This window comes from Chelonia mydas, chromosome 4 (assembly GCF_015237465.2).
Source record: "Chelonia mydas isolate rCheMyd1 chromosome 4, rCheMyd1.pri.v2, whole genome shotgun sequence".
NCBI classification, from domain to species: domain Eukaryota; kingdom Metazoa; phylum Chordata; order Testudines; family Cheloniidae; genus Chelonia; species Chelonia mydas.
Window position 1 is genome coordinate 95,926,249 of NC_057852.1, and position 26,626 is coordinate 95,952,874.

General features: G+C 42.5%; 1 long non-coding RNA gene across 3 annotated transcripts; it reads right to left on the reverse strand.

Moving 5' to 3' along the window:
• Positions 1-2,987: 2,987 nt before the first annotated feature.
• Positions 2,988-20,685, reverse strand: LOC122465553. Of its 3 annotated transcripts, XR_006290482.1 has the most exons (4): positions 20,540-20,685; positions 19,358-19,399; positions 4,232-4,321; positions 2,988-3,472 (listed from the first exon to the last, which is right to left on the reverse strand). It is a non-coding gene; the product is annotated as an uncharacterized LOC122465553 (long non-coding RNA). The 3 variants fall into 3 exon arrangements; XR_006290481.1 differs by lacking the exon at positions 19,358-19,399; XR_006290483.1 differs by lacking the exon at positions 19,358-19,399 and having other exon boundaries at positions 20,370-20,685.
• Positions 20,686-26,626: the final 5,941 nt, after the last annotated feature.

Sequence of the window (26,626 nt, forward strand, 5' to 3'; positions counted from 1 at the left end):
TTATTTTTTGACAATGAATAAGAACTGTGCACTTCCAGGCAATTTAAAAATAACTTGGAGGATGATCTGTTTGATTAGTTTCAATGCAAAGATGATAGCATGGAGGATTGTTTTTCTGTTATAGTAGATAATTTATGTGAAAGCTGTTTTCTTTTTATCAAGTAAATCTTCCTGGACACAATTGCATTAGATCTCTGGAATTTCATAATGGGGTTATCAATGAACACACACAGAGTTTCAAAATCGGGCTCAAGTTTAATGAAGCCCATGGTTTTGCATGCCATAGGAACTCAAAGAATGTCTTCATGAAAATTCCCTCTACCTTCCATGTCCATTTCATACTTGGCGTAGCCCTGTAAGTCATTTGCGCCTTGCAACACTGAGCACATCTGGGCACTGGGACCAGATCCAATGCTTGTTAAAGTCAATTAGAGGTTTTCTACTGACTTCAGTGGACACTGGATAAGGCCCCTAACAAAAATCTGATTTGCAGAGGTGGGGTTTTTTGAGCACACTGAGCTCCCAGGGAAGCTGCTTTCTTCACTCTTATGCTCCTCTGACTTAAAAGAGCCATAATATGCGCTGCAGTATATAATACAGGTGTTGTAGCTATACCATGCACCCAACTAGTTTGTGCTCCCTTCCCCGCCCCCACAGGAAATATTCATTTTATTCTGAGTGGTTGGTAAAATGCTCCATTATATGTACTGTAACACTTCACAAATGCTATTAAGACAGTGTGTGTCATTTTGTAGTTGATTTCACAAGACAGGCCTGTTTTTATTTGTATATCTTTTAGCTTTTTGGTTAGTTAATATGATGCTTCCTCAGGTTACCCAGGAGTGTGAGGCACCTTGCTACCACCGGCCTTTAGCATGAGGAAGCCTTGTCTGTGCCTGCCAGGGGTCAGCTCCCCAACTCCACTGGCCATGGGCAACACAAGCTCTCCCCTCTAGGCCTCGCAGGCCCCAGTGTCTCTCTACAGGCTAGAGACTGGCAATCCTTAAGACCTCCAGGCATCGTCCTGGACTGTCAGCCCCTGGTCACTCACAGTAGTCACAGATTTGCTGCTTCCAAAGAAGCAGTACACCCCAGTTTACCAGTTCCACCTCAGAGCACCACTCGGCTTATCACCCAGCCAGGGCCAGATTTAGGGGCAGGAGACTCAGGGTATAAATAGCAGCATAGACAGTTGGTGAGGCACTGCTTAGGCAAGTACAGTAAAGACATGCCCGAATTTTAAGGTATGTACTCTACACAGCTCTTTACACACCCAAGCAATGCCTCCCCTGTCTACACTGTCATTTTTAACAATGTAGTGTCCTGCTGCTGGAGACTTTCCTTGCCAGCTTTTCACTGCCACATGTAGCTAACACCACTGTGTGGATGCAGCCAGCCTTTCACTACCGAGTGTAGCTACTTGTACCCTACACCCCGTCACCAGTGTAGACATGGTCATAGAGCAATGCTCATCCAAAATCCTTGCCGTGCTTTAGAGCCAGGTTAGGCTGTGACCCTTCTTTCATGAGACAGTCAGGCTGTCAGCTTAACTCCTCAATGAAGGATTCAGCGTCTTTCTTTGATCCCCTGCCCCCAAAAACATATCAATCACGTCCTTTGTCTTTATTCATAAACAGGACACCACCTGCTCTTTGTTCCATCTTTCTGATTTCCTTTCTTGTAAGTTTCACAATCTGTTATTTCACTTGTGGCTCAATATGGAAATAGGCCTACATTATGAGATATACAATACACATATGATCCAGACAGGGAGACAGGTGTCTGCTACTTCTTGCCTGAGGAACCTCTCCATGATCTCTCCCCTCTGGATGACCTGCCTTAACTTCCAGACCTTCCAAACATAATTTTTAGTAAAGATACATCACTCCTTAAATATTACCCCGTATACACATTTCACAATGATTATGACCGCCAGTGGGCTACTCACTTTCGATAGAAACCTCACATGCCACTCTTCAGTGAGCTATTAAGCATATCTCTGACCCTGGGAATCCAAGTAAAACCCTGTGCACCCCCTGTGCCCACTGCCATTTGGCATCAAGGGGTCCCTGGGTCATAGCTAATGCTAGGGCTGGGCCAGAACCAGATTCTTGAATGCCCCTCAACTTCAGCTGGGCTAGAAATCTGTGTAAAACTAGATTTGGTACCATCTTTAACACTGTATTATGTTTTTCTAAAGACTAAAGGCCAAATTCTGATCTCAGTTGTCGCAGTGTAAAGCCAGAGTACATCTGTTGAGACCTATCTATCTATCATAGGTATTATTTATATAGCCGCCGCTAACACAGTATCTAGATGCCTCAATCTTTAATGTATTTACCTGATAGCACCCCTGTGGAGTTGGGAATGACTATTATCCCCATTTTATAGATGGGAAACAGAGGCAGACGAAATAGCACAGAGACAATGTGCCTTGCCAAAGGTCACTCTGGAAGCCTGTGGAGGAGAAGGGAATTTAAGCCAGGTCTCCAAGTTGTAGGCTAATACTCTAACCACTGGACCATCCTTTCTTCCTTAGTCGATAGAATCACCACCACTTTAACAGGGAGCAATTCTCACACTAGATAGCTGACATTGCTGTACCCTTATATTTGTGATGTCTTCACATCCATTAAGAAGGCTGCTGTACTGAGAAAACCACCTTGCCCCTGAAGGCTGACAGCATCACATCTGCAATGACCTCTGCTGCACTGAAAGCTGGGATTCTAAGTAAATTTCCAGATCTGAGAGAATTAGAATGTGTTGTGAACTCTCTAAACTGCTAACACAATACATATGTCTATCAAAAATATTGGCTTTATAAAAGTGGACTGTGATTCATAACATTCACAAGTGATTCTGCTATGTTGCCCTTGAGAATTTGTACATGTTAAATTTACTCACTATCGGTAATATAATGTCTCTGGGAGTTTTAGTGGTTTGCTTCTTTTTTTAAACCTTTAAAATGAATGTTTTGAGCTTTTATTTTTTCTCCCCATTTGAAGTACAAGTCAAAAGACACTTCACTTGGTATAATTTAGTCTCGTATGACTATGCATACTTTTTCTTTTTTTTTTAAAGAGTCTCCTGAAAGTGTACCTTTATTTTCTTTTTATTTACTTGGAGCTATTGCATTTTTGAGTTGGTTCAAAACAAACTAGAGATAATATACAAATAAATGATAAAGAAAATAGTATTAAGTAAAATAAATGACAGAAAACTTAATATATCAAATTATACACAATTCCAATGTGGTTTCATAATAAAAAATGTTAATACAATTAAATGAATTACTTTCTGTCATTCACATTGGATTGCCTAATGAGATGATACATTAGGGCAAGAGAGAAATTCTGAAATTAAGCATTTTAATTATTTAAGCACAAAAAATACAAGCTTCAGAAATAGATGGGATCTCTTTACTTCCCAGATGGCATCAGTCATGACCTAAGGAAGTGTTCTGGTTTCTTCCCTGAAGAAAACCAGAAGATTATTATAAAGATATCAATTAATACCAACAGATAATAAGCCAAACTCCAAAAAAAACCCAATCAAACCACCTAGCATGGATAGACCAGCACTTTTTCAATGCTATTTGTGATGACAAACTTATGTGATGACAAATCTCTCTTTAAGAAAAAAAGTTGGGCATCTGATAAGTCAGATCTAAATTACAGAAGGGTCAAAACTGGCACTCAGTCAGAATTTGCCTGATTTTGAAAAGAGTTAGATTTTGGGGTGTCTACCTAAAACCAACCAGAGCCAGAAGAGCCTCACGTTATCTGTTGCTGCCATTCTGCTGTAGAAACGAACTGACTGAGCTCTGCACAGCTTCTTAAAGTTAAGCATATGCTTAAGTGCTTTGAAGGATTAGTGCCAGAGAGCTCAGCATCTTACAAGGTGGAGGTCCTAAGACTGCAGTACACACTCCCAATAGGGGGCACCAAAGACAAAGTAGCAGCACATGAGGGAGGGCCTCTGCACTCCTGTGAACTGCCCAGGAGCCACAGGTGCGGACTAAGGGGCACTTTCAGAAGTGCCCACAATTAAGGAGTTCACGTGAAGCTAAAGGGGATGATAGGGCTTCACCTAAGCTTTTGGCTCAGAGCAGCTACATGCTAGATCCTATTCCAACCCAAGAGAAAAGGGATTTGGAATGGAAATTCTGACAGATGCTAATGCTAGATATAGAATGAAAACAAACTGTTCCAGAGAAAGGACAGACTCTTACCTTTCAGGATTCAGTTTTAACATCCACCACTTCTAACCTCTACAGTCTAAGATTTGCCAGATCTGTCTAAATCCTTTTAGGGAAAAAGTCCTTTAAGAAAAACAAAACAAAACAAGAAAAGATTGTTACACAAATAAGAACGCTGCACATACTAAAACCTCATGATGCAACGAAAGGGAGACTTGCAAGCCATGCCAGCTCACTCTAGGGAATTCTTGTAAAGGATTTTGTTTTTATTCATTCATCTCTCTCCTGCTTTCATTTTTCTCCTGTCCTGGGTGAAGGGTTTGTGTTTAATAACATCATTTGCATCAGTGTGTCCCAGATGACCACGGGACTGTGGCTGGGAGAGATTAGCATGGCAATCTCGTTCTGATGGATAAAATTAGCAAAGATATTTCCCTGAATGGAAAGCTGCCATTGGCGAGCTGCCGTGCTTAGAATCAATTACTAAATTACTTTGAGCTCTAAGTCGACATTAACAGAAAAAAATTGCCATCGACCGAAGTGAAATAAGATAAAAAAGATGCGATCATTAAATCTCTCGCTACTATTCGCAAATGTGACTCACAAGAACTGCACAAAAAATAAGGCAGAATTTAATTTTTAACAGTGGCCCCTGTCATCATTTCAGCCAGAGCTGCTCACTGTATGTAAGTACAGCTCAGCCTCTCTGTTCTGGCTCCTGGAGGAGTAGCAGGGCTGGTTTCAACTCCTGTATTATTCTTGCCAGTGCACATTATCTGGAGTGGAAGTCTAAAGGACTAATTCCTGGTCCTGCAAATGGAGCTGGACAGAGAGGAGCTTTGTAAAGGCATAAAATCCTTCCTCATGCTATTATTAATTGTTTTCTAGGTAGCATCTGAAATGTGCATCATGCACCACTAACACAGAATAAGACAGGTCTCTGCCCCAGAAAATTGACAGTCTAAGGTCTTGTCTATGCACAAAAGTGTGTAAAAGTGCTTATACCAATATAGCTTGTTCTTGTACAGGAGTGGAATATGTTATACCAGTACAAGGTGCCCTTATTACAAATGCATCCACACTATAACTAGATGGGTAAATAATCACAACCCTAACCAACTTAGTCATACCTGTAAAAAAAATGTGTGTAGAAAAGGCCTAAGGCTCTAATTCTGCCATGCAGATGGATCCTCACCCTTTCAGTGCTATGGAAGTCAACATGTAAGCAGGGATCCGCCCACTCTGATCTGGAGCCTGAATTATTCTGGCCAAGATTTTCAAAAGTGATCTTGGATGTATCAATTTTTCAGTGTCCAACCTGGGACACCTTTAAAAAGGCCTGATTTTCAGAAGGGGCTTGTGCACCTGCCATTTGAAAATCAGGGCCTTTAAGGTATTTCATGTTGAACACCCAGAAACGGAGGCACCCCAAATCACTAGTCACTCTTGAATATCTTGACTTCTGGCTATAGTAGCTTTAAGGCATAAAAGCTGTTGATAAATTCTTAATCCAATCCCTTCTTAAATTAAAGCATAAGTGAATGAGATTCTGCTCCTGTGGTCCAAATACACAGTGTAGAATATGGGGATCAATATGACCCGAGATACAACAAAGTGTCTTAGCAAGACTTATGAGGTAAATGGCCTTTATTATGAATAACAGATAAAGGGAAGTGAAGGAAACTTAAGAGAATCTTTTTTCAGCATTGAACACTGTGAATCACAGTAGCATAAGTAATTGATAATATTATTAGCGCAGTATACATATCAGCTGTCGAGATATTAGGAGGACTGAATTCAGTCTCTGTTGGGGGAGTCAGGGTCAACATCATTAACTATAGATCCTGTCCTGGTTTACATATAGAGCCCTCAGGCAAAGTGTCTGCCAGATACATCTCTATAGATGTGCATAGCTATAGGACATACAGGGGGCTAATCACACACATCAGTAATAGACAACAAGCTTTTGTTTATCTGAAGGTTTACTGGAATTAACTGATTAGTGTCAACTTGACACAATAACTTTTGTCCACAATGCAGTAGATCATTTTGATGGTTTTATTGATGGAGTGTTGTCTAATGTAAATGGTAAGGGTAGTTGAATTTAGATGAAGTTGGAAACATTTTACTTAAGCAGAAACTGAAAAAGCCATTAGTAAATGTATCTTTAAAATGACACATTTTGGAATCTTATGGATAGAACAACAATTAAAATGATAGTAGTAAGGGTAATTAAGAGAGATTTAAAATTGAAAATCATGCAGTGTGTCCATAAATTAAACCCAAAATACAGAGTCCTTACATGAAAATTAGAGGTTAAAACTAAACAGAAGATAAGTTTGACGAATCTCTTTCATGTAAGAAAATGCCTGTCTGATCAAATGGAAGAGAAAAAAAAATAAAATATGTTTACATAAAAATTGCAATTGTCTAATTTAGGGTTAAAATATGCAAAAATATCCTTAAATCTCAACTGTCAGTTGTGACAAGCAAAATTTAAAAAACGTATTTGTAGCTCTGAATATTATCTTCTGCCTTTTGTTAAGGTTAACTGTTTTCTTCAGTAATTAAATAGTGAATTTGCACAGCATACCATTTATACTGCTATGTCAAACAGCTTCAGTGAAATAGTTCTGTGCTTTCTGTTCTCAATAATTCAGCTTGGTTAAAGTTTATAAACTTAACTGAAAATTATTCATAATTTTATACTTTTTCCAATTATATATTACAAATAACAATAAATCTTAATTTCTGGGTGAGTTATTATAATATCCAGTGTGAATGTTATATATTTTCCTGGAAAGGTGAATTTAGGGAATGTTTTGGTAAGCGGATGAACATTTCAAAGAGGTATGTAAAGATTAGGGGAAAAAACCTCAAAAAATACTCGATAACCTCAATCACCTCCCTCTACTTTCAGAACACAAACTATTTTCCCCCCACTGGAGCAGGTCAAAACAATTAGGCCAAAACAAGGAGATATTGTGTGCCACAAAATGAAATAATTAAATTTAGGAAGTATTATCAATTATGCTTAGTTCCTACCATTGAAAACTGTAGTTAGTAACCCCATTCTGTCCATATCTGAAAAAGCTACTTATCCTTCATCATTGACTTCCAGTGTCATATCCCTGGGTAATATAGGATTCAATGTTGTTACAGTAACTTTTAATAATATCAGCTGAACACTCCAGTGTTGTTAGGGAAATAGCAGTGTCACAGATCATGGACAAAGCAGTGTGACAACTGTATTTCCAGCGATATTCAACTCGGGTGAAACCTTGTTTTTACCATTTATCACCCTACAATATGCACTCCACTTGCTTGGTTTTGAGAGGTGAAATCATGTCATCAGAGAAAAAGGCCTTATTTTACAGTTCTTATTCATGCAAATCTCCTACCAAAATCAGTAAGGGCTGTAGGCTTGGGCCAAAGGATATTTTCCTTTGAGGATGCAAATGATCTGGGCTAGACTGGACGTGAGCTGATCCACGATAGTTTTACTTTTGGTCATGGAAAAGTAGTGCAGTCATGGTTTGGTTTTGTATAAGGCCACATTCTCTAAAGTGCCCAACTATCTGTATCCACAGCCAATACAAAACCATGAGGTAATTTTTGCTTTCTCGGTTTCCCGGATCACTCATAATTCTGAGAATTAAATACCTTTTCCCCATTAAAGAATTCTTGGCATTCCTCACTTAAAAACTACTTGCTTACAAAAATCAGACATAAAAATAGAAGTGTCACAGCACACTATTACCGAAAAATTGCTTACATTCTCATTTTTACCATAAAATTATAAAATAAATCAATTGGAATATAAATATTGCACTTACCTTTCAGTGTATGGTTTATAGAGCAGTATAAACAAGTCATTGTCCATATGAAATTTTAGTTTGTACTGACTTTGCGAGTGCTTTTTATGTTCCTGTTGTAAAACTAAGCAAATATCTAGATGAGTTGATGTACCCCTGGTTAAGAACCACTGCCCAAGTGTAGCCATCAGTCTAAAGTTAAACCATGGCTAACAACCAGTTTAGCACATGTGAAAGGCTGTGCGCCTTATCTATGCTCAACTTTTAAAATGGGTTCTCTAGTCTAACACACCTTTAAAGCCTAGTCTAAACAAAGCCATAATAGCCTAACCATTGGAAGGAAAGCAGGGTACAGACATGCAAGGGAATTGAAGGCAATTTCTCCTGTGTGTCTTCCCCCCACAACCTCAGCAGCTAACACCACATTCAGGCAATCACAGCTTTGACTAAGGAGCAGCTAGCAGGCCCCTCTCTCAGGAGTGGCATGGCACTTTTTTTGAAGAGCATATTTCTTCCAGACAGGAGAACAAGAAACTTGAGGTATTTCCCAAACCAATATCACCCAAACTATCATCTATAGCTGTCTGTTATGTCACAGTTTGGCTTTACTTGCCCATTTTAATCTAATCTGCACAGGTCTGAAACTTGCTATCCATAACCTCAGCCCAGATCTCTGTCTACCTGTTAGAAAAAGTGATTTGAATGGAGAGTTTAGTTCAACGCTAGAGAAAAATGGCTGAATTTGAGGAAAATAAAATGTTGTATGCAGTTAAGCCCTTAAGAGGCTAACCACTTGGCTTCACTGAAAAACAGAACAAACTGTTTCTAAGGGATGAGTTTTATCATTTTAAAAACCATATTTACAGAATGTTAACTAGGTCTGTTTTTTTGTTTTTAAGACTCTATAATAAAAAAAACTATTGATTTCAAGGAGATCTTCTGTACTGTGATTTAAATCATAAAAGTGCCATTAACATAATATCAAGTCAGAAACACGTCATAAGATGTAAACACAAAACATTACATATACAATTATGGAGTATTTTTATAGAAGTATAAAAATACCCTTTAAAATGTAGATCACACTTTTCATACTGAAGGATCCCAGATTGTGGGCCAGATTGCATTATTCAGGTGGATCGCTAAGGGAGAGGAAGGATGAGTACAAGAAGCCTTTTCCCCTTTTTGTAGCCCACATGAAGGCCAAACATAACCGCAGTCAGTCAGAAGAATGCAATACTTCTGAGAGCACAAAACACCCCAAAAAGAATGGAGAATGTTTCGGAAGAGGTTGGGCTGTGGCTCCACCTTCCCTACACTCAGGGGTGAAAGTAACTTAAAGGACTTACCAGTAAGCAGGGCAGTTTGGGTTCTTGGCAAGGTGTGGGGGTGGCTCTGGGCCCCCAGAAGGGGCAGGGCCTCAGGCAGAAGGGGCGGGGTTGGGGCCAGATTCCCCCAGCCAGCCAGCCCTTCAACGCTGCCCAGCCCGTGCTACTCCAGGGCTCTAGGGATGATTTAACGGGCCCAGAGTTCCAGCCACTGCCGGGAGCCCCGGGCCCTTTTAAATTGCCGGGCCACAGGGCAGCTGCCCCTTTTGCCCCAGGGCAGTTGTCCCTTTTGCCCCATCTCCCCATCAAAGGCCCTGCCAGTATGGTCGGCTGTTTATTGGCGGCCACTTTCTTACCGGTACACCGTACCAGACTGTACCAGCTTACTTTCACCTCTGCCCACACTGGTGCGCACAGTGTGACCAGCATGCTGTGGACGTGTACTGCATCTCAGAAAGGGATGTAGCAGTAGGCCTCTTACTTCTCTTCCTCCCCCGAAAGTGGAGGAAGCAATGAGGGGGACACCCATTTTAGACTTAATTCTGACCAGCAGAGAGGACATTTGGTAGCAAATCTGAAGGTGGAAGGCAATTTGGGTGAAAGTGATCGTGAAATGATTTCCTGATTCTAAGGAAAGGAAGGAGTGAGAGCTGCAGAATAAGGACAATAGAGTTCAAAAAAGCAGACTTTACAAATGCAGAGAACTGGTAGGTAGGGTGCCATGGGAAGAACATCTAATGGGAAAAGGAGTTTAGGAGAGCTGGCAGTTTCTCAAGGAGGCACTATTAAAGGCATAGCTGCAAATTATCCTGATACAGACAAAAGATAGGAAAAAGTAGTATGAGGCCAATATGCCTCCATCAGGAGCTTTTTAATGATCTGAAAATCCAAAAGGACCCATACAAAAAGTTGAAACTTGGTCAAATAGCTGAGGAGGAGGACAAAAGAACAGCACAAGCATGTCGGAACAAAATCGGGAAGGCTAAGGCACAAAATGAGTTGCCTCTTGCAAGGGACATAAAAGGCAATAAGAAAGGGTTATTTAAATATATTAGGATCAAGAGAAAGACAAAGGAAAGCATAGGTCTACTTCTTAGCAGAGAAAGAGAAGTAATAACTCATGACATCAAGAAACCTGGGGTGCCTATTTTGCTGCAGTCTTCACCAAAAGGTTAATGGTGACCAGATGCTATTAGTTAGGCTGTAACAACTGGAGGCAAGAAATGGAAGCCAAAATAAAGGAAGAACAGGTTCATGAATATTTAAATAAGTTAGATGTAGTCAAGTCAGGGCCTGATGAAATTCATCCCAGGGTACTTCAGGAAGTAGTGGAAGCAATCTCAGAACCATTAGCAATTATCTTTGAGAACTCCTGGGGGATGGATGAGGTCCCAGAAGACTGGAGAAGAGCAAACATAGTACCTATCTTTAAAAAGGGGAACAAAGAGGACCTGGGGAATTATAAACCAGTCACCCTAACTTCGATACCTGGAAAGATATTGTTTAATAATTTGTTCCAATCAGTCTGTAAGCATCTAGAGGATAATACTATTAAGGAACAGCCAGCATGGATTTGTCAAGAACCAAATCATGCCAAACCAACCTAATTTCCTTCTTTGACAGGGTTACTGGTCTAGTGGATTTGGGGGGGGAAGCAGTAGATGTGATACATCTTGATTTTAATAAGGCTTTTTCCCCACAGTCCCACCTGACATTCTCATAAGCATACTGGAGAAATATCGTCTAGATTAAATTACTATAAGGTAGGTGCACAACTGGTTGAAAGATCATACTCAAGAAATAGTTATCAACGGTTTGTTGTCAAATTAGTGGGGTTTCACAGGGGGTTAGTCCTGGGTCTATTCAATATTTTCATTCATGATTTAGATAATGGAGTGGAGAGTATGCTTATAAAATTTGCAGATAAAACAAAGCTGGAAGATCTTGCAAGAACTTTGTATGGCAGAATTAGAAAGCAAAATGACCTTCACAAATTGGAGAATTGGTCTGAAATCAACAAGATGAAATTCAGTAAAAACAAGTGCAAAGTACTACATTTAGGAAGGAAAAAAATCAAATGCGCAAATACAAAAATGGGGGAGATGGTAGTACTGCTGAAAAATATCTGGAGATTATAGTGGATCACAAATGGAGCATGAGTCAACAATGTGAAGCAGTTGCCAAAAAGGCTAATAGTGAAAGAAGTGTTTTATGTAAGACGTGGGACGTAATTGCCCCACTCTATTTGGCATAGGTGAGACCCAGGAGCACTGGAACCTCAGTAGAAATGGGGGGTTCACAAGGCCCCACCCGTCTATGTAGCCCCATCCCCTGCTCCTCTAATTCCTCCTGAGGCCCTGCCCCCTGATCAGGCTGAAAGCCCAAGTCAGGCAGTGGTAAGAGCCACCCAGGGAGCTCAGGCCTCTGTGGGGAGCTCCACACGCTCCACCTGCCCTGGGTTGGGGACAGCGGGGTCTCCCAAAAGCAGTCCCCAGTCCATGTCCCCCAGGGATCACTGACATTGGCAAGTGTGGGTTCACCTCAGCCCCCACACCGGGAAGATGGTGCCACTGGCAGGGGATCCCCCACCACAAATCGCAGCCCCTGCTGGCACTGCTCCATGCCTGCCTGAGGCTTGCAGTTTGGGGGGACAACGTGGCCCCCTACCTCCAAAACTATGCAGATATTAAGTGGGTGGGCATGGCCCGCCTCGCCCCCAGTTCCAGCACCTCGGGTGAGATCTCAACTGGCGTACTGTGTCCAATTCTGAGTGCAACACTTTAGGAAAGATGGGAACAAATACGAGAGAGTCCAGAGGAGAGCAACAAAAATGATAAAATGTTTAGAAAAACATGACCTATGAGGAAAGGTTAAAAAAACTGGGCATGTTTAGTCTTGAGAAAAGACAACCTGGGGATGGGGAGGGGAGGGGGCTGATAGTCTTAAGGACTGTTATAAAGAGGAGTGTGATCAATTGATCTCCATGTCCACTGAAGGGGGGACAAGTAGTAATGGGCTTCATCTGCAACAAGGGAGATTTAGGTTAGATATTAGGAAAAGCTTTCTAACCATCAGGATAGTTAAGCTCTGAAATAGGCTTCCAAGGGTGGTTGTGGAATTCCGCATCATTGGAGGTTTAAAAAACTGGTTGGACAAACAACTGTCAGGGATGATCTAGGTTTACGTGGCCCTGCCTTAGCGTGTGGGGCTGGATTTGACTTCTTGAGGGCTCTTCCAGCCCCATATTTGTATGAATCCATGAAGTACTCTGGGAACCACGGTTCTGAATCTATGAATGGGTTATGTATGATTTTGTTCTTCTCTGTGGAAGCAGATTACCACATCTCCTACAGGAACTAAAAATAGTGTGTGTGGAGTGAGGGTCCCCTTGGGGGAGTGATTAAGGCAAGTGCACTGAGACTGAACTCTGGAGAGGTACACTATATGGTTTGCATATACGTCAGTCCAGACTGGGTTTTCCAGAGTCTAGGAAACAAAGAAAGGGCTTTTGGTATACAGGAATGAGCTTTAACTGGCACAGTGCCTTTCTTTCTGATCCAGCAGTATAGGACAGCACTTTAAAAGCACAACTGTATCCTGTGTAAAGTATACACAAAGCACCACTGAAGCATAGCCATCCCTGTAGGGGACAGAAGCAACCAACCAGCATGTAGCCCATGACTCAATGTGAAGAGGGGAAATTTTCACTAAGGACACCAGGACAACATCCTATTCTTGTCTGTGGAGAGCAGACAAGACCTTGGTTTTTAAGATCTCACCTGAAAGATGATCTCATCTCCCACTACTCATCTTTTTTCTCATTGCAGTTTTTGAATGTAAGGTCTACCTTTCTTTAACCTCACCACCTGTTCCATCAACGCTGTCTCCTCCAGTTACTTATCCTTCCTTTCACTCCCTCCTGCTCCTTTTTCCCTCTAACCACTGTCTTCCTGCTTCTTTCCTTCTACCTACAAGCACCAGGCACTTCCCTGTCTTGAGAAAAATCTTCAGCTCTTCCAGGCTTTCCTGCTACCATCCTCCCTCTTTCTTTCCTTCTGTCTCTGGAATCTGCAAGTACACTGTCTACTCCCACAGCCTTGACCACTTCTTCACCAGCTTTCTTCTTCAGAGCCTTTTCTGACTGGCTTCTGCCATCTCTTTTCCTGAAACCGTCCTTGTTTTGCCTACAGCCTATTCTTCACCAACTTAAAGGGGCAAATCTGTACAGTTATTCATCTTGATCTTCCTACAACATCAGTATCACCTGTGTGACACTCTTGAGGCATCCAGAATCATAAGCTACTCCATAACCTTTCTGCCTCAGTAAGGGAGAGTTTTGCTGGAGCTTAAAACTGTGTGTAAGCTCCCTACCACACCACTCTGTCTCACTGGCAAACTCCTTGAGACTCTGCCAGTCTTAACCTTGCCTTGCAGGTAACATTCAGTTACCTAGTTCCAAAATTCCCAGGAAGAGCATTCCTTTGCAGCAGCCAGCCCCTGTCATTCAATGTCCGCAGAAATACCAAATCCGCTGTCTCAAAAAGAGACAGTACACTAGCAATGTTCCCTCTAATTTTTTACATTCATGTGTGGAATGAATTTTGTAACGTGCACCAATATGGAGGGGTTCGGAGTGTGGGAGGGGGCTCAGGGCTGGGGCAGAAGGTTGGGATGTAGGGTGAAGGGTTTGGGGGTGCAGGCTTCCCCGGGCTGCAGCAGGAAGAGAGGACTCCCCCAGGTCTCTCTTGCTGCGGCAGCTCCGGCCAGGCTGGGGGAGAGGCGCCTCTCCCCGCTCTGCATCTGTGCAGCCCTTAATAGCCTGCCGTGCGTCCATGTGGCTGCACAGCTTAGAAGGAACTTAATACACCAGCCTGTTGGCTCAACAGAGATTGCACAATTCACAATAATCTAACAACACTGAGATGACTATGGGTAAAATTAAAATTAAGTTTATTAATAAAGAACAGAGATTTAAGTGATACTGAGCAGAGATAATAGAAACAAACAATGGTTACAAAACAAAAAACACGCTTTCTAATGTCTAAAATTTAGCAGATTAATATCCTGGTCTCAGACAGTTTCTCACCTACAGTCAGTTCTCTGCATTCTCAGAGCACGTGATTGGGGAATCCACCTTTCACAGATTTCCTGAGCACTGGCCTCTTTTGTTCTTAAGTGGTGGATAACCAAGGCGTCCCTTTTCTTCTTTTTTACAGTCCAGGATGCCTTTGCAATGTATCCTTTGAAAAGCAATCCCAGACAAAGTTCCTCCCCCTTGCTGTTTATTCTTCAGGGTGCAGGCACCAAGCCCCTTCTTCATCCTCGAGAGCAAATGTACATTTATTATCCTTTGCTTGTAATCAAGCAATGTTGTTTTCTCATCCATCTATTACCTTGATCCACAAGGACAGGTAAATCCACACTCCTTTGCCTCAGGCAGGCTAGTTTACCCACTGCCTCCTCAACGTATTTTTAGAACATATTTCCAGCACATATATACATAACTCTTTATACAAAACCTGTACACATTGTGACAAAGTCCCTCCTCTACCTTGGTGGGTCTTGCGCTTATTGGCGGATTTGCTTGCCTTGGAGCTTCACAGCAGCCCTCAGTTTGGCCGTTTTCATGAACCCACAGTCAGGTCAACTCCTCCTGTGTCTGACCAGGAGTTGGGAGGTTTCGGGGGAACCCCGGCCTGCCCTCTATTCCGGGTTCCAGCCCAGGGCCCTGTGGAATGCAGCTGTCTAGAGTGCTTCCTGGAACAGCTGTGCGACAGCTACAACTCCCTACTTCCCCATGGCCTCCTCCCAACACCTTCTTTATCCTCACCATAGGACCTTCCTCCTGGTGTCTGATAACGCTTGTACTCCTTAGTCCTCCAACAGTATGCGTTCTCACTCTCAGCTCCTAGCGCCTCTTGCTCCCAGCTCCTTACACGCACACCACAAACTGAAGTGAGCTCCTTTTTAAACCCAGGTGCCCTGATTAGCCTGCCTTAATTGATTCTAGTAGCTTCTTGACTGGCTGCAAGTGTTCTAATCAGCCTGTCTGTCTTAATTGTCTCCAGAAGGTTCCTGATTGTTCTGGAACCTTCCCTCTTACCTTACTCAGGGAAAAGGGACCTACTTAACCTGGGGCTAATATATCTGTCTTCTATTACTCTCCTGTAGCCATCTGGCCTGACCCTGTCACAATATATAATGCAGTGATATTCATGAACAGCGTGTCACCATTTTCCACATGATAGCCAAACCATGTCTTGTATGGTAAGTATTCTGACAACAGTGTGTCAGGTGTATTGAATTTGTCAGACCTGCTGGGATTTATTGTTACTTAACAATTTGACCTTTCCTAGTTGGATCACAACTCATTCTTTGTTTTTTCTTCTTTCTTGTACCATGCCATTAGGGGTATTGTATAAATGTAATACATGATGGTGGAAAGGGTAACACTTACCTTCCTTCAACCAGGAACACTACAAACAAAACTAGACCTCTCTGTGCATAGCATGGGTTATGGAGTCATCCCTAACTCATGAACCCAACATACTGAAAGGTACAAAAATACATAAGCCATATTCCATTGATCTAATGTCAGACTGACTGAAATATGATACTGTTACATTGATGTCAATATCTTTCTTCTGTAATCATTAAGACCCTAGCACAAAATCAAACTAAAGTCCATTCTATTTCAGACATCACACTCCTCTAGAAGTTATCTCTTCTGTAGCAGCCTAAAATTGTACAGCAAGTGTGAAAGAAATCAGCAACATTACAAATATTTAGGAGTGCAGAAGGATACTTTGTTATGATTAAATGCTTTATTGGGTTCATATAAACAGAGAAATATCCCTAAGAGCTATGTTTTGTATCTGAATTTAATACAACTGTCCTGCAGTATATAAAAGAAATGAAAACTGGGAATAAGTCTATACAAGCATCTCAGGGTTCTGATTCCTTCAGCCCATCAAAATCTCTTATTGGGTCAAATCCTAAAATCTTTACTGTTTTTACTAAGGCAAACTCCCATTGATCTCAATTTGGCCTATTACTTGTATAGGATTATTTTCAAACAGTTACTTGATGGTACCCTATCTAATTTGTCCATTAATCTATCAGTCATGATATGTTATTACACAATTATATACATTAGCACATACAATTTTTTTACATTATATACAAATATTAAAAAGATATAATAGCATGTGCATAATCTAGTGTATGTTATTTAAAACATGAAACACTTCTATTTAAATCAATGCAGATTTGCATTTTATATTCCAACATCATCATCATAATAGTATATCATATTGATCCAGGAATGACCACTTGATATCACATCAACAGTAATATGACTCTGTCATTTGTTGACATATGGGAATTATTTTAGAGAAATTCATATATACATACTAATACACGAATATATTCAATGGTTAAACTGTACTCAGCTGTTTAATGTAAAGATGTATTTTAATATTCTAATAACAATATAAAACACAATCTACAAAACACAATGTGAATTTTGCTACTCGGCTCAGTTGTCTCTCCCTAGTTCCATTCCTGCTTCTTTCCACAGCTTTTTTCTCTAAACTCTCTCTTATTTCGATACCTTTTTGACACTGATGTGGCCAGAGCCAAACAGAGTTTTCTAAGGACAGGATGGGAATTTCAAAAGAGCCTGTGTGATTTAGGAGCACAAGACACAATTTCACCCCAAGTCTCACCAAGTTTGTTTCGAACCTGATCTAAAGCCCACTGAAGTCAATGGAAAGACTCCCATTGAGTCTCTCAGGTTCAATTAATACCTGTTTCTCATTAAATAATTCCTGACACCATACTTCTAGGACTCCTAAGACACTTATTGTCTTCAGTGGGCTTTGGATCAGTGCCATTAAAGAGGATTATCTCTTCTCTGTTCCACAAGATGATGTCTTTGCATATACACCCCCAAATCACATTGGCTTTTCCCCCCCACTAGATCATATCCAAAACCCCTGCAGTCTTGGTCAGCATTACTGAGTTATGTGAATCTCCTCACATTCAGTCTATGTTTTGGATTACATTACCTTACATGTGTTACCAACTTGATTTTTCCTGGTGGAATATCATTTTAAAATTTACCCCAAGGTTAGTGCAGGGCATTTTAACATCTTCGTTGAGGGCCACTACATGCAGAGTCCCACAGGGTCCATATTCTCTCTCTCAGTGGCAAAATTCCCACTGACTTCAGTGGGAGCAGGATTAGCTCCAATGTATATGTAAAGCCACAAGATGTATGACATCTTGGACAACAGTGTCATCAATATCCTGATGATACTCAGTTTTATACTTCCTTTTCATCTAACCCAGAATATACACTCTCCCATTGTCTGACCAACATTGGGGTCTGAATGAAAATGAACTGATCATGAGCCATCCCAGGTAAGACAGAAGTCCGGGGACACATCTTGAGGAACTACCAGAAGCTATGTCTCTGCCATCTATTGAGATGTACTTCATTCACCATCTTCTGAGATCTGCTTTTACTAAAATGGTTCACAACCTCAGAGCCCTAATGAAGCCATTGCTGCTTCTGGACTCTAATGATACTGCAGTAGCCCATAGTGCCTTTTATCATCTGACTGATCTGTGACCGTTCCTTTCTAATACGGATTTAGGGCTATCACTGAAGACCTCTTGGAAGCTTCAGCTGAGGTAGATGAAGCAGCCCAGCTCCGTGTGGGACAGGACTGAGAGCATGACACCTACGCTCAGACCCCTTTACACTTCCAGGTGGAGTTCAAGTTTCAGGAAACAATCTCTAAAGCTCTGAAGACTCTAGACCTTGTTATTGATAGATCACTTCTCACTTTACTGCAGCAGTGCATTTCAAGGTCAACCCTACATCCTGGAGGGGATAAAAGCATATATGACTGTGGTAAGGTCTATTTCAGTTAGAAGTAACTATCCCTAGGCCAGGAGAACCCAGCACAATGGGAATCTAGAGACAGTAAGATTATGAAATTGTGATGCTCTGATACTAAGCATAGGTATATCCCTCAAAGATTTAAATCAGATGGTGAGCTCTTCTGGGCACAGATCATGTGTTTGTCTGGATTGACTATATCCCAAACATACATAAGTATATACATGCTGTTCATTTTCTTCCATATAGCTACTTTCATAGGTCACATTGTATTATTTCTCTGTCCCCCCTGACGTGTTCAACCCATGCCAGTACACTATCATATAGTCTGAACATTCAATGTACCATTTACATTTCTGTGAGCTTGGGAAATGCCTGTAAATAAAAAAAATCTTACAGACGGTTAATAAACTTCTTAAATAAAAGTGCCTAACTCTTATCCCTTCAGCAGCTGTCTAGACACAGCCCCACAATATACTCATTGTATTTAAGTGGCCCATCACTCAGTTCATGCCAGAGAGCACACACTTGGAAAATTGGATTTGGGGAAGACTTCAGTAGGGCTTGTATAAGATGTTGTACTAAAGTCTATGAGCCTAATTGCTACTTACACTCACCTGCTCTGATAATGTAAAGGGCTATATTTACACTTACTTTAAGTTCCTTTATATTGACAGGAAAGCGTAAAGGCTCCTTAGTATGTAAATGAAAAATCAGGCTCTGTATATCTTACATCCTACTGCTCTTTCCTTCCACCACTACCTTGTAATTTGGTCATTCAAATACTGCTCTATCTGCTGTCGCCCCCAAGAAACAGCCTAGTGACCCTTCCCCACATCTTTCCCACTCACTGGATTCAGCTACTGGTGTTTGAGTCCATCCCTCCCCAGACACTCTCTATGTATTCCCCTTGCAAGGGATGGACCTTACATAACCCATGTTTCATCAGAGGAGGCTCTGGCCCTCGTTTTCACTGAAATAAAAGGAAAGTACAGTACTGTTTTATATTACTAGTGTGACAGCTTTTGTTGTACTTTCTATTCCAGCACTCATGTCTGAAAAACATTAATTTTATCTATCTATTTGAATGAAAACAAATAGAACAGACCTTTCTGCGACAGCTGGTGCTTTACCTTTTCTGTGGATAAGCCTACAATACAGAAGTAACAATACTGTAGTTGGAGCTAAGGGCCCAATCCTGAAAAGGGACGAATATTGAGTGACAATGGTAAAGAATCAGAGAGAGTCGTTTTCCTCTAACCCTAAACAAAACTCCTTTAGATAAAAGAAAACAGTATTATTCCTGAAAAACTACTTTTTCTTGCACTTCTTCATGGTAGAGTTTTTGTCTAGAATATCCCCTGGCCCATTCCTGCCTGGCATCCTACAGATTTAAGGGGATGGTGCATATACCTTCATATCTCCCTTGAACTACCCTTTTTTTTGGAGTGAGGGTATGAGCAATACTTAACACCACATTATAGATCCAGACAAGTCATCAGTTTCATCATTCATACAGATCTGGCCATCTCTCTGTTGGGTATTGTCCAGCTGATGCACTTGGATTATTAAATCTGAAGGGTATAGATTCCTGTTCAATAGATTTAGGATTCTTCTCTACAGGACTAGCTCCTTTTACTATGATCATGGTGCATTGCTCCTAGCTACCACTCCATTTATGATCAGTAAAGGCATCTGAGAGATAATCCCTCAACATGGCAGGTTTTGTTATAGCATTCTCACCAAGTACTCTTTGACTCTGAAACACATTTCTCCTCTGGTCCATCAGAGCCCAGATTTGTTAATTGTTAGGACTTACTACAAAGTTCTCCTTTTCTTGCAAGTATTTAAGAGATGCAGGGTGAGGTGAGAAAGGAAGGATTTGTTAATTGGAGTAAAATGGAATTAGGGAGTGGGAATGAATTTTGATTGCACAGGTGGTCACCACTGTATTTTAGCAGTTAAATGTAATTGCTGATTGTACTCTTTTAATAGTGGAAGGGGCACTGAGAGCACAGCGTAGTTAATCTTAGTATGTATAATCTTAGCAGATCACCAGGGCCACATAATGCTTCCTGAGTACCCCCTCCTGGCTAGGGTTGCCTCTGTGGTTCTCATACCTCTATTTCCCCTTCAACCAGGCTCCTTGAAGGACTCACTCATTCGCCAGTGATCTTCTAGGTTCACATCCTTTAATTCACACTTCACCAGTTCTCCACAGCCTGGGAACAGACTTTGCCAAAAAACAGAACTCAGAAGTCCAAAACAACCACAAAATGTTTCTGCTCACCTTCCCTTCTTTAACTCCCACCCACAGGTTTTATTTGGCTAGGGCTTTGCAGGAGCCAGACTTGCTCCTCAGAGCTGTGCCTACTAGTCCTAGGTCCATATAATCACCTTATTCCTCAGCTTGCCATCTGGCAGTCTCAATTACTCTTTCTTAGCCATATGCCTCCTTGCACCTTTCTGGTGCCTTTTATATTGGAATCACCTAATTCGTCTCAGGTGGGGCATATCCTGTAATCAGGGCTGGCTTAGGCCCAGTCTCTCCAGCCCAAGGCCTAGTCACCTTGTTACAGTAAATTTTTAAAATCTAAATCCATCAATCGAAATAAAGATTAGGGCCACACAGCAATTCAAGGCCACACAGCAATTCAACCAAGCTTGGAATCAGCTAAAGACACCACTTCTTTCTTCTGTACAGAGTACCTTGAGCAGTCTCAGCTATGTTGGAATATAGCTATGTCACAGTGAAAAAAGCTGGTGGCCCAATATTCTTCCCTCAACCAGTGTTATTAGGACTGGGTCCCTTGGTTTACATCTGAGTAAGCTATCAGCTGCATTTTTATGGTTAAAGAAGAAAGTTTGAGGCCTCTTTGGTGTCTTGTGGCCTCACATCCCTTAAGAAGGACCAATTAGCAACAGAATAAAAAATTCCCTCTAATGTTGGTAGCACTGGTCTGATCTGTTGACCCATGAGCAGCAGAACGAAGTTCACTTCAGTGACTCATGGCAGAGGAGTGGGGGAGAGAAGAAAAGTTGCCCATGGCTCAGTACAGGGGGTCTTTTTATTGTAAAATTCTCTTAGTAATCTCTACCACTCTCCCTGCTGGTCCATTCCTCTCCCTGCTTGTCCATTGTGGGTGGTGGGGTTGGAAGTTATAGGCCTGAAACCAGACTGTACCCTTAAAACCTTAAATTCAGAGTTGCCAAATTATGGCTTGTTGTCCCTGGCTGTTTCTTCTGTAGTGCCAATGAGAAAACATGTCTTACCTTTTCTATGACCTTTTGATTTGGAGATTATATCTTTCACCATGAGAAGAACAAGCCTTTCCCCCTTCTTACTTCTTCATTTAACCTCTTTAGATCTACCCAGATACAGACATGCCCATTCTGATTAATAACCACCATAGGGACATGTCATTGTGATAGTCTCTCTAATATGCCCTGTCACACCTTCTCCTCTGTCCTATCCAGTTCTTCCACTTTGGGAAGTAGAGGGCTTGATTGTATTATGCACACAGAGTATGGTTTCTTCTTTCAGCAGGACCACACTGGTTCTCCTTTAAGTTATTTTCAGTGACCACTCTCCCAACTGTCTCTACATATTTTATCAAGCCTGTCTCAATAGATATGGTTCAATCTACTTATGATAATCTCATTAATGACAAATAGTCCATGCCTGTGTAGCTACTTTAAGCTTTGAATTGACACTGGCCATTTATCTGTCCTGCTGGAACACTAAGGGCCTGATCAAAATCCACCGAAGTCAAAGTCAACCTAAAGAGATTAAATTGGTTTCTACTGACTTTAGCCATCTCTGCCCCAAGCCCTAAAGTAGGCTATGCAATCCTAGCTCTGCCCCCTTTCTCAAATAATATTCCATACTATTTTTTCTAGAACTTTGGGTACATGTGTAATACTTTCTCCTACTGTGTACTACTCTGGGTGTGCCAGACAGTGTCTACTAAAGTCATGTGAATGTAAGATGCACAGTGAATGAAAGAAGGGCTAAGTAAAGGATTCTCCCTCTACAATATCCACCAAGAATCCATCAAGGATTCTCTGTGCAACTGACAAAATATTACCTATAAAGCTGCAGGGGAAAGACCAGAAGGCTATTAAATAGGGTTATTTGAGAAATAGTGTGTGACCATGCAATTAAAGATTGGCGCATAATACAGGCGCAGGCGAGCAATAAGGTTGAATGGGCCACCTTTACTTTCCTTGATTTGGAGTCCTTAACTCTGCTAACAGGGGCTTTTGTTTGTACTTTCCTAGACCTATTTAAAAGGCAAAGGAAAAGAAATGGCCCAATCTGTAACTATTTGGCCAGCCACTTCCCGCGCCACTCACGGTGCCCTGAGTGCCTTCATTATTGCAGAATTATCCTTGATGGCTTTTCTGACAGCTGAGGCTCACTTGCAGCAAATCACGGCAGTACCTCGGTTTCCTGCTGTATGTTACCCGTAGTAACAGGCAGCGTTGGGTTGGACCCATCTCCTCTGGGCTTTTGGGGAGAAAGCAGCCCCTTCTTCTCTCGTCCCCAGGACACTCATGCTGCCCCGGCTGTACAAGCAGCTGCCCATTGAGCTCTTCTCCAGCTCCTTTTCAGATCCCCTTCTTGCACTGCCTGCCTAGTGAGGGCTAGTATTTTATTGCAGACGGAAAGGCCTCCCTGCCTAATCTAATTCCCTCTCCTTTGTCACAGGCAGATGTCACTTTTACATCTGTGCGTCTGTTCAAACGCCCCCCCCCCTCCAGCCCGGCAGATGTTACCACCGGTAACGGAACGCCAGCAAAAAGTAACGCGCAGGTCCCTCTGCTGGAGGGAGCCTGTTGTGTGCCAGAGGCCAGTGGTCCCCTGCTTCTTTCCTGCGGGCAATCCCCCCTGCAGAGACCAGCCCCAACACATGCCCCCATAGCACGCACAACATACCTGAACATACATGCCAAGAAGCGGTCCTCTGCACACTCGTATAAAACACAGCAATGAGGCACAGCAAAAGAAGAACGTTCATAAACTCGTAACACAAACTCCGCACAGAGCCCCACAATTACACACGCAACAAACGCTCAGCCAGGCACAACACACAAATGCACACAACGTACGCCTTTCCTCGCACATTGCATATAAGTAGCAATACTCTTACACGCACATAACACACAGTTCACACATGAACGCACGCACAGAACACACCATTCACTAGCCTGCAAATAACTTTCTGAGAGGCTGAAAAAATCCATTTTGTACTAGACGTAGTCCAGGAATTAACCACTTCTGAAACGAACTGCCAAACCCCTTGCTTCAATAGGGCTTCTTACACTGGTGACTTTCGAATGGGTCGAGCTATGTCAGTGTAGCTGGTGGTGCAAACCTTTAGTGTAAATGCACTGTACTAGGAGATACAGACACATCATGTCTCCACCCGCCCTCTCACCCCCCCCCCCCAGACAATGCCTCAGTTTTCCCACAATACTTTCTTCACACGCGCCCACTCCCTCTGACACACAAACATAGACACGTAGTCAAAACACCTTCAGACTAATCAAGCTATGTTGTCTACAGGCTGAGAAAGAAGTGTTTATTTGTCTTCTATTTTAGATGCTTTGGAGGCACTCAAATATTATGGATAGCTAGATAGATAGATAGATACACTGTAGCATATACCCATAAAAGCACGTGGGGGTAGTTAAATGTAAGTTAAACGTTACAGTATGGTGAGATCTGGGGAGGGGAAAACCAACATAAAATTCACTAGCATTGAGAAAAATGTTATTGACCACTATTTTTGTTGCTGTTTCTTGCTTTATGTTCTGGGGAGCTAGTCTGATAACTAACAGATTCATCTGATCCGGCGGCATGATACAGGTCAGAGGATAGTGACCTGCAGTAATGATCCTAATGGATAAAAGAAAAGCCCCATTTTCCTCTTTTAACCAAATCGACGACTGCATAGTGAAAAATCGACTCCGACGTGACATCCACTGCGGGATAATTTGAAGGCTTCCCCCAAATAAAGCAATCAAAAAGAAATTCTCACTGGTATTAATATTTTATTCATCCCCATGTTACTGTGTTTAGCCTGCGGTAAAACAGATTCATAGAAGTGAGACATTATGGGCCTGACAAGCGTTTTCCCATGAATTGCTACTCCAATACAATGGCATTTTGTTTGCTGTTTTGTTTCGCTGTCCTCTAACATTCTTTCTGACTTTCAGGGTGGAGGAAAAGATTCTTCTCTCTGAATAGCGAAGAATAGGAAAGAAAAGTTTTAAAGAAACTTTCAGCCTTGTTTCATTCCGGTACTTGATAACATGTAAACATTCCGCCGCTTCGCACAGTCCCTGACTTTCCTTTGTTTTGAGCTGTTTTTGCTTCTAGCATTACTTCTGTCCTTACTGAGTCAGTAATCTGGGGAGAAAGCTGCACACAGCTCTCTGTTTCTCGAGCGTGTATCAGTAAACAGCCAGGCAGGGAACTGTCCCCAGCTCTGGTTGGCTGGATTTGAATTTGTGATCTAGACAAAAGGTCTCTTTTGGAAAAAGGCTACTGGGGGCTCTAATTCTATTTGTGCCGCTTGGAAATCAGAAGGGGTTTTTCCACACTTCATTTTGATTCGATTATTTCTTACGGATGGTTTCGCTCTCCCCTCACCAGACGCGTGGGGGAAGGCTGCTGAAGCAGTTGGCCTATAGTTGCAATAATCAAATTAACCATTTGCTACAACTTTTAGGGAGAGCAGCTCGCGTGTAGAAAGAACAACTGGAAACAAAACCCAGGGGCCGGAGCCTGTGCGCCTCGGAGAAGCCCGGCGTGACTTTCATCTGCAGAGGCGAATCAAAACATCCACAAAAGATTTTACACTGGAAAAAAACACACACAAAACCCCCCTCCCATAAATAAAGCCGCAGAAAGGAGATAATTGAGTCAAGTGCATTAGCTCAGCGGACCGTAGATCGGCTGGAAGATCCTCCCGAGTAATGACTGGGCATGAGGAGCTCACCCCCCTCAGAGGCAGCACCGTTGGGCTGTGCAGGGCAAAGGGGCTGGCGGGGGGATTGAAGGAGGAGAGGGACAGGCCACGGCTGGCACGATCGGGGGCAGAGGTGGGAATGGGGGAGCGCGCACAGCTGGCCCGATGGGCTGGGGGGACAGGGGTGTGTGGAGTGAACTAGGCACCGCTGAGAACCCCCGGGCTGGCAAGAGCCAGGCGCTGAGCTGAGAACGGGCCCTGCCGAGCAGACTGAAGTCAGACGGGACTCGAGCACAAAGCTGGCGAGCCTGGATCTGGGTAGAGGGGGACAGGGCTGGGCTGAGGACAACATGGAAGGGAAGCGCCTTCCACAGCGCTGGAGCAAGCGGGCTGGCACGGCGCGCAGAGCCGCACTGACTGTGTGGGTGTGGGTAGGGGCAAGAGCCGAGGGCGAGGCATTGCCGGCGAGGCTCTCCGCAGGTAGCCCTGAAAGCCCCGGACGGGTCACAGTCACGGCCGCGCGCTCATGTGCCCACCGCTGCAGAGCCCTGAAGTCCCGGCTCCTAGGACAAGGGCCCGTCACGCTCCACGCTGCATGTGTCTTTAGCGCCATAAAATGTGCCTGGAGAGCAGGGTCTCTCTTCCCTCCACGAGGTGTGATGCGTCCCTGAGAGTCTCTGCACGGAAGGCCTATCGAGGTCCAAAGGAAGGTTTTCCATTGTCCTCAGTGGCCTCTGGATCAGGCCGTAAATCTTCGCCTATTTACTTACACTCCGCAGCCTGCCAGAATGTTGTTCCTGGGTGAAAGATAGAGGCCATGAATTACAAACAAACAAACAGCCAGGGAAACATTCCAGGCCAGATCCAGGAAAGACCAAATCAGACAATAAGTGCCCTGGAAGAGACACACTTTGAAATTCTTAAAAATTCCATTTGTTGTTTCAGAGGTGAATAGGTACCTCCCTGACCCAAATGTGTATTCATATTCATGAGCGCGGGGGTAAATAAAGACAAATCCCGGCTGTAATAAAACACTTAGATTCACATCACTCTTTGCTGCCCTTTAGTTTGTGGGGACTGAAGACAGATGCTTGCATCGCTTTTCTCCTCTTGTCTGCTGACCATAAAGGAAAAACCATTTAGACCTCGCAATTTGTTTCCAGCCTCGCACCACAACCATGTTCACATTTATTTTCATTTCACCGATGCACAAAAAGTGTCCACGGGCCACCAAAGGCCGTTCTTTATCAAATACACATTGTACAACATGCAAGGGCAATAAAACTATCAGAGCTCACCATAAAACTATCACCAGGATCCTCAGTGGCTTAAGAATCTTTTTTCTTTCTTTTATTAGTCACCGGTAACTTACAGTGACATGCACAAAAATAAAACCCCAC